Below are 12,665 nucleotides of genomic sequence, written 5' to 3'. Positions count from 1 at the left end.
TCCTGCCCCATCCCCAAAGGATTCTGAACCAGATTTACTTACAGACCCTCTTTCCTGCTGCCACTGCATCCTGCCCAAGTCAGAAACACTCCTCAGAGACCAGCTGGCTATCCTCAGCCTCCAACTTCAATACTCCCTAAGCTCCTACCTTACACTAGTCCAGTTCCTAGAGACCCAGAACCCTCTAGACCAGAGTCTTTCTTCCATGGGACTCTGCTCAGGCTCCAAGTTATCTCCCTCCTTTGTCTCTATCCCCTCTGGGAGGTTGATAATGGGCAGGGTGGGGGGACTGGGGCTGGGGAATGGCTAGAGTACATCCCTTTCTCTATGGAGATTTAGGGATATGCAAAGAAAGGTTTGGTAGAGTTTCAAAAAAGTTTAGGGATGAGTTTGTCAGACTGGGACTGACCTTTTCACTGACCTGGTCATTTTAGCACTCTGTTGCTCCTCTGACAAGAAAGGTCTCATCACAAGGAAGGTTGGAAAAGGTGCAGATGGCTTGATGGTCACCAATTCTCCCCATCAAGTCTGCCAGGTTGGGGTGACACAGTCCCAGAACAAGACACTCCATGGGACTATACAGATGCCATAGACTGAGCCAGAACACAACGTCACTGCAGCGGCTTATTAGAGGGATGGATAAGATCTGTGAATTGTGATGAGGTTAGAGAGATTACCCAAAGACCTACAGTCTTTCTGAGGTGGGTAACAGAAACATTCAGAAAATATACTAATGGGAGGAGACCTGGAGTCTGCAGGGGAAAGGACATTGATTGCTATGCACTTTTTTTTCTTCTTCTTTTTTTTTTTTAATCAATCTGCTCCAGACACTAGAAGAACATTGCCAAAGTTAGAGGCTGGTCTTCAGATGCCACCATCAACCTCAGTAGAGGAGGCCTTCAAGGTCGATAACAGCAGGGGCATGGTAGAGGAGCTGATAGAAATAAGAGATCGGCCAAAAGACACAGTTGCCCTAATTCATCCACCATCTCGAGGTCACCCTCAGAGGTTCCAAAGACAGGACCACCAACAGGAGATCGCTACTCTCCAGGTGTGCTTATTGTTGGAAGGAGGGACATTGGAGAAGGGATGCCAGGAGCACTCCCTGTGTGATGCCCTAGCCACACCTGCTGCTTGCTAATCTCTCCATGAGAACACCTGCACCCTACACCCATTGACCAAATGCAGTGCCCGCCTAGCTCCAGCTTCTGCCCAGAGCATCAGTGTTCCTGCAGTGGAGACTCCAGCCACCCTTGCCAGGACAGATAGGAAGACTGAAAATCTTACAGATGCTAGAGCCATCTACTCTGTTATAACCCCCATCAGCCCCTCTACAACTGCAACTTCACCGCAACAGGAATAGATGGGTGGGCTGAGCTAAGGTAATTTACTCCCCCTCTTGCCTGTGAGTCATGTCTGCCACTATTACTCATTCTTTCTTATATGTGCCTGAGTGCCCTGTTCCCCTGCCGGGAGGATACATTTAAATAAAATTGGAGCCATCCTTTTCCTAAATATAGAATAGAATTCCAATGGAAATGGAACCTATCAGGGACCCCATCTATTGGCACTTCTCAACATTTTGGATCCTAACCTTCTAAATATTCCCAAGGATGTTAGGGGCCAAGTCAACTCTTCCATCTGGGACATAATCTATCCAAGGAAAGACTACAAATATTCCCCTAATAAAAAGAAAGTTAAAACCTAGAGTGGGATTTCCATGAAAAAGACTATATCTCCTAAACCCCGAGGTCTTAAAAAGAATCCACCTGCTATTTGCTAAATTTTTAGGAAATAGACTAATTAAACCATGTTAAATGTTAGGGCCAATTTAATGTTAAAACCTGTTTAACTATTAGGGCCTGCTTAGCCAGAGCAACTCCATATTGCCTAGGTAGCCATAGTGTTGTTTACATCCATGGACTTCATTCTGGGAATAAACACCCCTGTAGTTCCTGGTATGGTTCCGGGTATTGATTCCGGGAGTAAACGCCTTAACAATAGAAGCCATGTACCTTGGGTCTGTTGTTATGCCCTATAAAAGCAGCCTGTGAGATCGGGAGGGGTTCGCTCTCTTCGGAGGCGGCCCTGGCTGGTCAGTCTGACTTCTAATGCTTGGCATAGAACAAAGCTTCACATAACTTTCACTTTCATCCCATTCATCCAGGGTCCCAAATCCATACACCTTACTTACCCAGGTTCCTGGAGACACCCAGTATTTTACTGTGATGGGTCTTTATGATTTTAAAGAGTAGCATCTTCAAGATGCTACATCCCTCTCCACTCTAACTCCCAGTTCTTTCTCTCTCTCTCTCTCCTTCCTTCCTTCCTTCCCCCCTCCCTCCCTCCCTTCCTTCCTCCTTTCTTCCTTCTTCTTTTCTTTTCATTTCATTTCTTTTCTCTTTGAGACAGAGAAAAATAGAGCACAAGTGGGGAGGGCCAGAAGGAGAGAGAGAGAGAATCCCAAACAGGCTGTGTGCTCAGCATGGAGCCCTATATGGGGTTCAATCTCATGACCCTGAGATCATGAACTGAACTGAAATCAAGTGTCAGATGCTCAACTAACTGAGCCACCAGGTGCGTCCCTCTTTGCTTCTGAGTGGAGAAACCCTGATACTCTGGAAGCTACTCAGTATACATGGACTATAGTCCCACAGTGCTCCTGAGTCAGTCCCCAGCTCGTTGGAAATACACTGGCAAAGGAACTAAGAGAATTCAACTTAAAGAATGGAACCCTGTTACAATATATTGATGACTGGCTGATAAGAAGCCAGACAAAGCAAAACTCAGACATTAACCTTAACTTCCTGGAAGAAAGGGTATAGAGTCTCCCCGATGAAGGCTTGATCTCATGGCCACAGGTTCCATATCTGGGTTCTGTTGTATCTGGATTTCTAATGATGACCTAATTAAAGCCCCTGTTGGAGGCTCTAAAGTGGGAGGAAAAGGGGCCCCTACAATGGAATAGGGAATGTGAGCAAGCCTTTGAGGCTTTAAAAATTAAATTAGGCAGGGCCCCAGCAATGGGACTCCCCATTTTGGACAAACCTTCTACCTTGTGTATTCATGAGACACTGGGAGTTGGAGTTTTAATCCAAAAGCTGGGACCTAACCAGAGACTGGTGGGCTATTTCTCAGAACAGCTAGATTCAGCTGCACAGGACGGCAAGGCTGCCTACAAGTGGTTGCAGACACTGCCCTCTTAGCTGTTGAAGCTTCTAAGCTTGCTCTGGGCCAACACCTGGAATGTGTAACTCCCCATCATGTTTAGACAGTATGAAAGATTAAGGGGCACCATTGGCTAATGGGAGGATGGTTAGCTAAATACAAGTCTCTCCTGATGGACACCTCAGGTATTACTCTAAGAATATGTGAAACATTAAACCCAGCTACCTTGCTCCCAGCCACAGAGGAGGAAGGTTTGCAACACTAGTGTGTACAGGCAATAGAGGAAACCTATTCCAGTAGACTTGACCTCCAAGACAAGCCCCTTGGCAACCCAGTGATAGAATGGCTTATTGAGGGGAGCAGTTTTATAGAAAGAGGTGTCTGGAAAGCAGATTATTTAGTAATAAGTCTCAATGAAGTTACAGAAGCAAAATTCCTCCCATCTTAGACCTCAGTTCAAAGCACTGAGTAAATTGCCCTAATCAGGGCCTTACAACTGGGGAAAGGAAAGAGATTAAATATTCTTACTGACCCAGAGTATGGGTTCCATGTATTACATGTCCAGGCTGCCTTCTGGAAAGAAAGGGGGTTTCTAACAGCTAAAAATTCTCTGATAAAGAATAATGATCTGATCCCGACCCTCTTGGAAGCAACACCACTCCCCACTCTGGTGGCCATGGCCCACTATAAGAATCACCAGCATAACAGGTCCCATGTAAGTCAAGGGAACAACAGGGCTGAATGAGTGCCAAGGCAGTTGTTCATAAAAGCTTGATCAGTCATGGCTCAGTGACTGGGTCCTCCAAGCTCCGCAGTCACTCCCCAATATTCCCTATAGGAAAAGAAAATTGATAAAAAAATGGAGATATAAATAGAAGAGTACTGGATTGTTCATAAAGGATGACAAGGTCCACATTCTTGGGGCCCAAATGTGGAAACTCATGAAGTATTTATATAATACTACCCACTATGGGAGAGAGGCTCTATGGGACTAGGTACAAAAGACCTTTTCAGAAATGGGACTCAGAAAAATGGTATAACAGGTAACCTTCACTTGTGACTCCTGTGGTCCTGAGAATGCATATGCCCATCCAATCCCTCCTTTGTTACTTAATCCAGTCTAACACCAAGGTACATAACTAGGGGAAGTTTGGCAAAAAGATTTCACCCAAAAGCCTCCATGATCAGGGTATAAGTATCTTCTTTATGCTTATTGACACCTTCACAGGATGGGTCAAAGCCTTCTCCACTCCATCTGAGAAGGCATCTGAGGTTTTCAAATCCCTCCTAAAAGAAATAATTATTCATTTTGAACTTCCTGAGTCTCTCCAGAGTGCCAATGGGCCCTTCTTTATAGCCAAGGTCACCCAGAACCTCTTGACAACTCTGGGAATAACTGTAAACCACATGCCTCCTGGAGTCCCCAGTCTTCAGGAAATGTTGAAAAGATGAATCACACCCCAAAGAAAACCTTAGAGAAACTTTGTCAAGAGATTCATGAGCCTTGGGCCAAATTGCTTCATATTGCACTAGTCCCACTGCACCAAGACTAGCCTAGAATTAGTCCATTGGAAATGACAAGTGAGGAAGGGGAATCCTTCTTCACTGCTGAAATTTTACTACATGGGGAAATAAGCCGAGGCTAGCAGCATATTATTAACTTGGGCCAGATTAAAAAAAAAATCTATTTTGGGTTTATATTATTACTACCAGCACCAGCATCCCGAGAGGTAATTTAGAAGAGACTGCTCCACCACAAATTAATCCAGGGGATCTCCTCCTCCTTACAAAGTAGAAAGAGGACTCCCCAGAAGATTTGCTACCCAAGTGGAAAGGCCCCAGCTAGTTATCTTAGCCTTTCCAACAGCAGTTAAGCTACAGGTAATTCCTAGCTGAGTATGTCTTTCCAGGCTAAAACCTTTTTCTCCTGGACATCTTCAGCCCAGGAACCAGTTTAATCTTCCAAGCCCGAGGAAGACCTCAGATACTCATTCAAGAAGTGACCCTCATGGGGCGCCTGGGTGGCTCAGTGGGTTAAGCCGCTGCCTTCGGCTCAGGTCATGATCTCAGGGTCCTGGGATCGAGTCCCACGTCAGGCTATCTGCTCAGCGGGGAGCCTGCTTCCTCCTCTCTCTCTCTCTCTGCCTACTTGTGATCTCTCTGTCAAATAAATAAATTAAAAAAAAAAATCTTTAAGAAAAAAAAAAAGAAGTGACCCTCAGTGTCAGATTAGCAATTATGCCTTGGTGGATTGGTTTGTTAAATTTTCTTTTTGTCGCCTTTGTTTTACTTTTCCTTCTCTACCAGTACCATTTTGGGTCACCTCCACCCTCTGGGAAAGGTCTGTTCTGCCCCTCTGGGTCTAAAATACGGAAACCAATGATGATATGGATGAGATAGACTCTTCTCTTGGGCCTTCTCCTGGGAATGAGTTGGGAAGGAAATAACAAAGGGAGGGAAACCTGAAGAGGAAATCCAATTGTCAACTTTTCTGGCAACATGGCCTCAGGAAATAATTTTCCTAATGATTAGATCTATCATCCCCACCCACAAGAAGGGGTTCCTAAGCTCCAGTTTGTACTTATAAATGAAGATACTAATCTCACCTTGACTTTTAAAACCATTAGGAGCACAACACTTTGAATGGTAGAACTCGATGATCATGAAGACTTAAGGTGTATAGGGCTTATAGACTTTTGGAACCAAATCAGTCTCCAGATTTAGTACCCACTTCTCTGCGGAAAACAGGGACAACCCAGACAGATACCTTCCCCTACTGATATGGGAACATCACCCTCTATTTATCCTATGCCATTTTCCTCTTCAAGTTCTTCATGTACCCTCAACCAGACTCACTGGTGTGTGGACTCACCCCTACTCTCCCCAGGCCACCAACCTAACTCCTCTTAAAAGAACTCCTCTTAACGAACTCCCCTGAAAAGAACAGCAACCCCTTCTTAGAGGCTCATCTATCAGACCCCATTTGGCTTAGATAGCCAGGAGAGAATAAAAGAGGACCCAGAACTAGATGGAGAGGCCTTTGGATGGACAGTCTCTGTCTCCTAGATGCAGTAATGCACCTAACTGGGGTCCCTTTTTATAAAGATGGTTTAGTTCCTCTTTACCTTTCCAAACTTGTAGCACTTCCCATCCATCTATTCCCCTGTGGTCCACCATAATATAAACTACCCTATGAAGGGAGCTCGATTCCTCCTTCTCCTGTCTTCTTTGGGCAGATAATGTTCCCTTCCAGGGAAAGTGTACTTTGGGACAATTAGCCCTAAAGGGTTAGGCCCCAGAGAATTAGGCCCCACTATATATAAAGTCATTTCTCAAGCCAGACAAAAGAGAGCACTCTGACTCATCTCAGAAGAAAGCAGAGCAGCCATAAGACTGGATACCCCCTGAGGGTGTTTCACCTGTCATGAAACAACCTCAAGGAACCATATCCAGGCCTTAAACAAGCTGGTTTCAGATGCTGGTTGATAACTTAGAGGGCCTTTTGGAGTCCCTAAATTCTTTGGTGAATAAACTGTAGTTGACATTAGGTTGGCTCTAGATTATCTTCTGGCTGAACAAGGAATTGTCTGTGCAATTGTCAACCAAACTTGCTGTACATACATGAGCGACACTGAGGAAGTTGTACTGAATATTCAGATTTACAAATAAGTCAAATGGTTGCATGAGTTAATTATACCAATGACCAGATTGTATGGAACTCTATTACAGGCTATAGCCCTAACATTATCTGGTTTTCTTGGACTTTTTGTTGTTACTTTTGGGGTCCTGTCTTCTTAACATCCTGATAAAGTTTTCATCTTCCAGGCTTCAGGAGTTCCAAGTCAAGCTAATGGCAGTACAAGCATTCCATCCTACGCCACAACAGGAGAATCCGAGTGCTTATAAATCATTAGACAGTCAGCAAGAGATTTTTACAACTTCAGGGTAGGCTAGGAATGATGACCTCCCACTCAACAGAAAGCAGTTTCAGAAGATGAGGCTCTTCTACTTTGGCTCAGGTTCCTTCAGGTTCCCTAAGTGCTGAATCCAGGGTTCCAGGATAGCAATGCTCCTTGGGTATATCTTCCAAGAAGCTACAACTCTGTGTCTTTGAGTAGTATATCCTGCAGGAATGCAAAGAGAGGAAACTCACTGAAAGGAAAGATTCAACTATGAAGACAGGACAAGATCAGCCTGCACCAAGATGGACCTCAGTACTGAACCTTCCCCCTCATTATGATACTAAAATCATGCCTGGGGTAGAGACTGAGTATGCCAATGAGACACATGATATATGTGAAATCATATTTTGATGTTCTGTCCACTGTGCCTGTGCACCCAACCTCCTCTATCTTCCTGCCCCAACATGCCGAGATGCCATTCCTTTCCCATCTCAACCCCTTGAAAAGTGTTCCCCAGAGAGCCAGCCTGAAGGACATTTTCCCTTTTTGATGTTGACCTTGTGCTCCAGAACAAGCTCTAATAAAAGCCTTACCTTGAACTCCTGTTTGGCTTCTAGGCAATTTTTTGTTTAGAGAGCCCAGGGACCTGAATTGACACCATTAACACTCAGTTCAGCAAGCTCAGTCAATGACTTACAGGACTTGACAGGTACATTTCTGGCTTCCTCTTGTGGAGGCCGAGAAAATTAAGGCCATCCCACCTCAAGTTTAGCTGATGTGGGAAACTAAAGCAGAAGAAAATCATTAAAATTCCTTACCTAATGACAAGCCCTTGAAATAGAGTGGCGCTTCCCTGGGGATTCAACTGCCCTCACCTTGAGGTTTTGCTAAGGACAATCCTAGCCTCACCGACTCCCTACCCCAACCAGGTCCCACCAGAATCCTGTAAGTCTACTTTAACAATTCCTTTATCTCTAAACCTTCAAGATAGTGTCGAGAATCATTCCTGATACACATCTAAAGGGTCTCACGAGAAGATTTTTATTATTGGTAATAAATAACCTTTCTCCCAACAATAGCTAGCCCCTCATGGTCCTGGAGACCTTGCTTCCAAAATTCCTTAGAGACTTACGCCATCCCTAATCCCCTTTGTCCTCACCCACCACTGAGTTCACCCCTACTCTACCATTAAATACTCTGACTGTAATCTGGTTCCGGGTCCAAGTCCCTACTCTGTGTCAGGTATACTTGGGCCCAAGCTTAAGCTTGTCAAATAAACCCTCGTGTTATTGCATCGGTGCTTGGCTCCTTGGTGGTCTCTCGGATGTGAAAACTCGGGCATAACATTCTCACCTCAGATGGATTAGTTCTAAGGCGTGTTCTGTATTGGTCCCACGCTTCCTGAGTCACCTTGGTGACAGCTTGTTCAACTTCTTTATTGGCAATGTTTCCCTCCCTGTTTCCTTGCCTGGTGTTACCTTTATCATCCCAACAAGCTAAATGCCCACTAATTATCTACTCAGGGTATATTTCCAGGGAAAACTGCACTGAAACTATGACCAATCATGTTAGTTCCCTATTGTGGGTCCTGATAATGTGGATGTATTATCTCATTTCTGTTGTCTCTGAGTTCTAGCGTCTTGTCTTTACAACTACCATGTCCCATAGCCAATGGGCCACACATAGGAAAGCTGAGGTGGAAAAGGGGTCTGGGTTTACTCTGGTGGATGTGTATTTGTGTGTAAATGTGCGTGCACAGACAGTTCCTTTTCTAAAAGTAAATATTTGGGACAGCTTTTCCCTTACTGATATTCTGAATACTGACATGTCCATACTGATACTCCAGATTTTCATGTAGCCCCAAAGAAATACACCTGAATTGTGTTAAAGAAAGAAAAATGTCTTGAGGTAAATTATCAGATTTCTTACCACATTTATTTATTTATCAGAGAAAACTGTGATTTTGTGAGATGAAGTGTAACAGGTGTTTGTTCTGGTTTTCTCATGGTGTTTTTTCCTTGTTCCCTTGTCCTTTCTTTCCTCACTCCACAGTCCTTCTCCTCACTGGTCTTTTCCTGGAGCTCCCCCCACTCATACTTTAAAAAGATGATGGCTCCTCCAGGCACCTGCCTCAGGGTTAAGACATTTCTGCATAGCAACACATTTCCCCTACCTTCCTTCCTGCTAAAGCATTTCCTGAGGCTGGGTCTCCTGAGAAAAAAGAGTCTAAGGCCTGCCATTCAGGGTGTTGTTTAGAAGTTGTTGGTTGTCCTTAGAGTCAGAAGCTAGCTCTAAATCTTGAGAAAGAAGAGGCTTCAGATTTAAGTTTTATATTGGAGAATAGATACAATCTGCTTTGATCAAGAACCAGATGGAGAGAAATATCTTTTAAAATGGTCAAGTACTCTGTTTTTGTTTGTTTGTTTTATTTAATTATGGAAGTGAGTTTCAAGGATAGCAACTGGCTTACAATAGCTAAATAGCTCCAAAATCCTTTCAATAACCCAAGGTCTACCATGAAACATATTTACTTTGCTTCAGGTGATGAGGGAACAGAAGGCTGGCTGAGGACAAAGCAAAAGCTGATGCCCGGCAACCTTCTCAAACCCCTACTCCTGGGTGGGACATACGGTGACATTCTTTAGGAATCTCCCTGCTAACTTAATATTAATACCTTCCAAGAGGGAATAATGTCCCTGACAATGGCAAGGCCTCAAGGCCTCCAGTATCTTATAGGTCCTCTTTAGCATATGAAAGTTCTATTGAAACTTCCCTTTTCCTTCCCCCACCCCATGGTACAGAACCTGCTACTGCTCACAACCCCTGGGCAGCACCTTCTTCCTGCCCATGGGTCCTGTCCCTGTGCTTTAATAAACCACCCTTCTGCACCAAAGATGTCTCAAGAATTCTTTCTTGGTCATTGGCTCCGGACCTCACCCCATTGAACCTTACCTATATTCTAAGACTTCACCACAGGGAAGAAGGAAGTACAAGGCATTCTTTGTATCCCTGAGCCTCAGAGATTTTGTCCATAATGGTGCCACCAAACATCTCTTTGGGCTTCTCTTTGGAACTGGAATGCCAGGAAGAGATTATTGGTTTCTGTCAGTATTTCCCATTGGATAGTCCAGGTAGGTTAAGAACTCAGGTTATTTCAAAATGGATGGTGCTAAGAGATGAAAGAAGGGAGTTATTTTACTGTTGATATTTTACTGTTGATACTGTTGTGAGATCAGACATGATGCTTCATAGCTAGTAAAAATTCCTTAAATTAAATAGGGACTGGGAATTTGTAGAGCCCTAATATTCCCCTTTTGAGAATTAGGGTGTAGCCTTTTATGGCAGTCACAGTACCTTGAAGTTTCTCTGTGGAGAAAGGAGTTTGATGCAAAAACATAGGATGCATAACTAAAATATAATTAATTTTGTTGTTAGGGCCTACCTTAACTTTAGATGGCCTAAATTTGTTCTTTAGTAAAACAAGGCTACCCTTTTATCCAGTCAAGCTTGTTTTCACAGCTCCCTTACAGAAATACCCTAATTTCTGGAAATCACTCAACACAGAAAGCCCTTTTATGAGGAAAGAATCTGTAATAGTTGTGGTGAGGAGCGCCCATTGCCCACACTGTGGGGATTTTCCAGTTGGTCTCACTTAAAGTCCCTATGGGTTTAAAAGGTTAATACTAATAAACTAATGAAAATTGGTATCTTCCATGGCTTAGTTATATGGGGTTATCTATGAGGGGTGTGTGTGTGTGTGATCTGATTTGAACTGAAGACTTTTAATCTTCTGTGTTCATAGTTTGGGTATGTTTTCACATCGATCAAGCATACATAATAAACTTTTCTTTTTCCTAGAGGAGACAAAAGAAAATGAATGAATGCTGGTGAAAAGTGATAACTTTAGGTTAAAAGGAGTGTTACTGATTTTCTCTGTGTTACATGAATAATTCATAACAAAAAGGAGAAAGCAGAGCTGCTTAGGGACACAACATTTATTGAAAAGTTGTAATATTAAAAATAGGGAAGAATTAAGAGTTAGAGATAAAGGAATTTTCCGTTTTCTGATCTTTAATTCAGATATCCCCCTATGGTCTTTGACAGCAAAATGAGCACTGGGTAAAAGAAAAATTAGCGTGTGTATGGCTCTGTTGCTTGGGTGGGTGTGAGCAAGACGATGGGTTAGTAGCTTCTGTTTGGCTGTTCCTACTGAGATTTCAGCTCCTAACTTCTTTAGCTGCCTTTCCTCATTCCTGAAACAGACTTTTCTTTACTCTGTTTTTTTTCTCTCTCTCTGTTTCAAAGTGTCAGTGAATACACTCTTTACATTATCAATCTCTATAAACATATTTGAAAACAAATTTTAAATCTGACAGTACCAAGTTTTGATGAGACCAGAGAGCGACAGAAATTTTTATATATGCCTGATGGGATTATAACTTTTTACAATTGGGTAATATAAGCTAGAGAATTTGCATTTGACAACTCATTAATACCCCTCCTATATTTTCCTTATTGGTGAAATCAAGTTACTAATGTATATATTTCAAAGAATTTTTTGATTAAATTACAAAAACTAGTAAAACCAATTAAGTTGGCTAATTAATTACTAAATTAGTAAAACAAACAGACTAATAAAATTAACTCTTATTATCAAGAGTAGTAGTTGCAGGACGGTTATAGCATATTTTTGTTAACTATGCAGCATAGAAATCATTGTTTATAATAGCAAAAAAATTTTGAAATAACTTATCACCAAGAGAATGGATAAATAAATTGTGTATATTCATATCATGGAATACTATAGAGGTAGTACATGTATCAGCAGGAATGAATCTTAAAAATATATCATGGAACAAAAACCAGTTTTTAGAAAAATAAAGTAGATACCAGTTATACTTAGTCTAAAATATACAAACAATACTGTATATATTTTAAAGCATATAATTACAAATGTTCTAAAACTTAAAATATAGAAATTATAATTCCCAAATTCAGGGTTGCTGGGAGCTCTGATAGGGAATGATGGGTATATAATTAGAGATGGAATTTCAATTGGATCATGAGTCTATTACTTAAGCTGGGTGTTCATTGTATCCTTCTTTGTCCTTTGCTGTATCTTAAAGATTGCCTTCTAAATAAATTAGCACAGAACAACAGAAAGAACAAATACCATATTAATGAATCACTATTTATATGTCTTCTGTGGATCATATTTATTTGTAAACTTTGTAAGCCCTTATAAATTGAATATCAGAAGTGTTTGTCCAAAAAAGACTGGACTGGACTTGAGACTGGAAGAAAAACACACACTGTGGAAATTTGTGCATGCAACATTCACCAGTGAAACCCCAAAGAGTTACGAAAGGCAGATTAGTTAACTTGAGAACAAGTAAGTGATTACCTTTGCCCAACTGAGCTGCATTGCTTAGTCTATTCTGAGTTTCATCAAACATTTTGCTCTTCCATGGCCCTTGGGATGGTTCTATCCATTTATGTCTGAACTATTTTTATATTCCTCTCTGGATATTGTTTGTCATGCCTATGCCAGCATTTTTTATTTTTTTTATGTTTACTTTTCTAGAGGGTGATATT

The 12,665-nt window shown here is 42.2% G+C and overlaps 1 pseudogene; it reads left to right on the top strand.

The window, feature by feature from the left end:
• The first annotated feature begins 868 nt into the window (after positions 1–868).
• On the top strand, positions 869–6,837 carry LOC131808351 (endogenous retrovirus group V member 2 Env polyprotein-like; annotated as a pseudogene).
• Positions 6,838–12,665: the final 5,828 nt, after the last annotated feature.

The sequence above is a fragment of the Mustela lutreola genome, chromosome 9, assembly GCF_030435805.1.
Source record: "Mustela lutreola isolate mMusLut2 chromosome 9, mMusLut2.pri, whole genome shotgun sequence".
Classification (NCBI taxonomy): domain Eukaryota; kingdom Metazoa; phylum Chordata; class Mammalia; order Carnivora; family Mustelidae; genus Mustela; species Mustela lutreola.
Note: the sequence above shows the minus strand (reverse complement) of the source record. Positions and strands in the feature narration are given on the sequence as shown.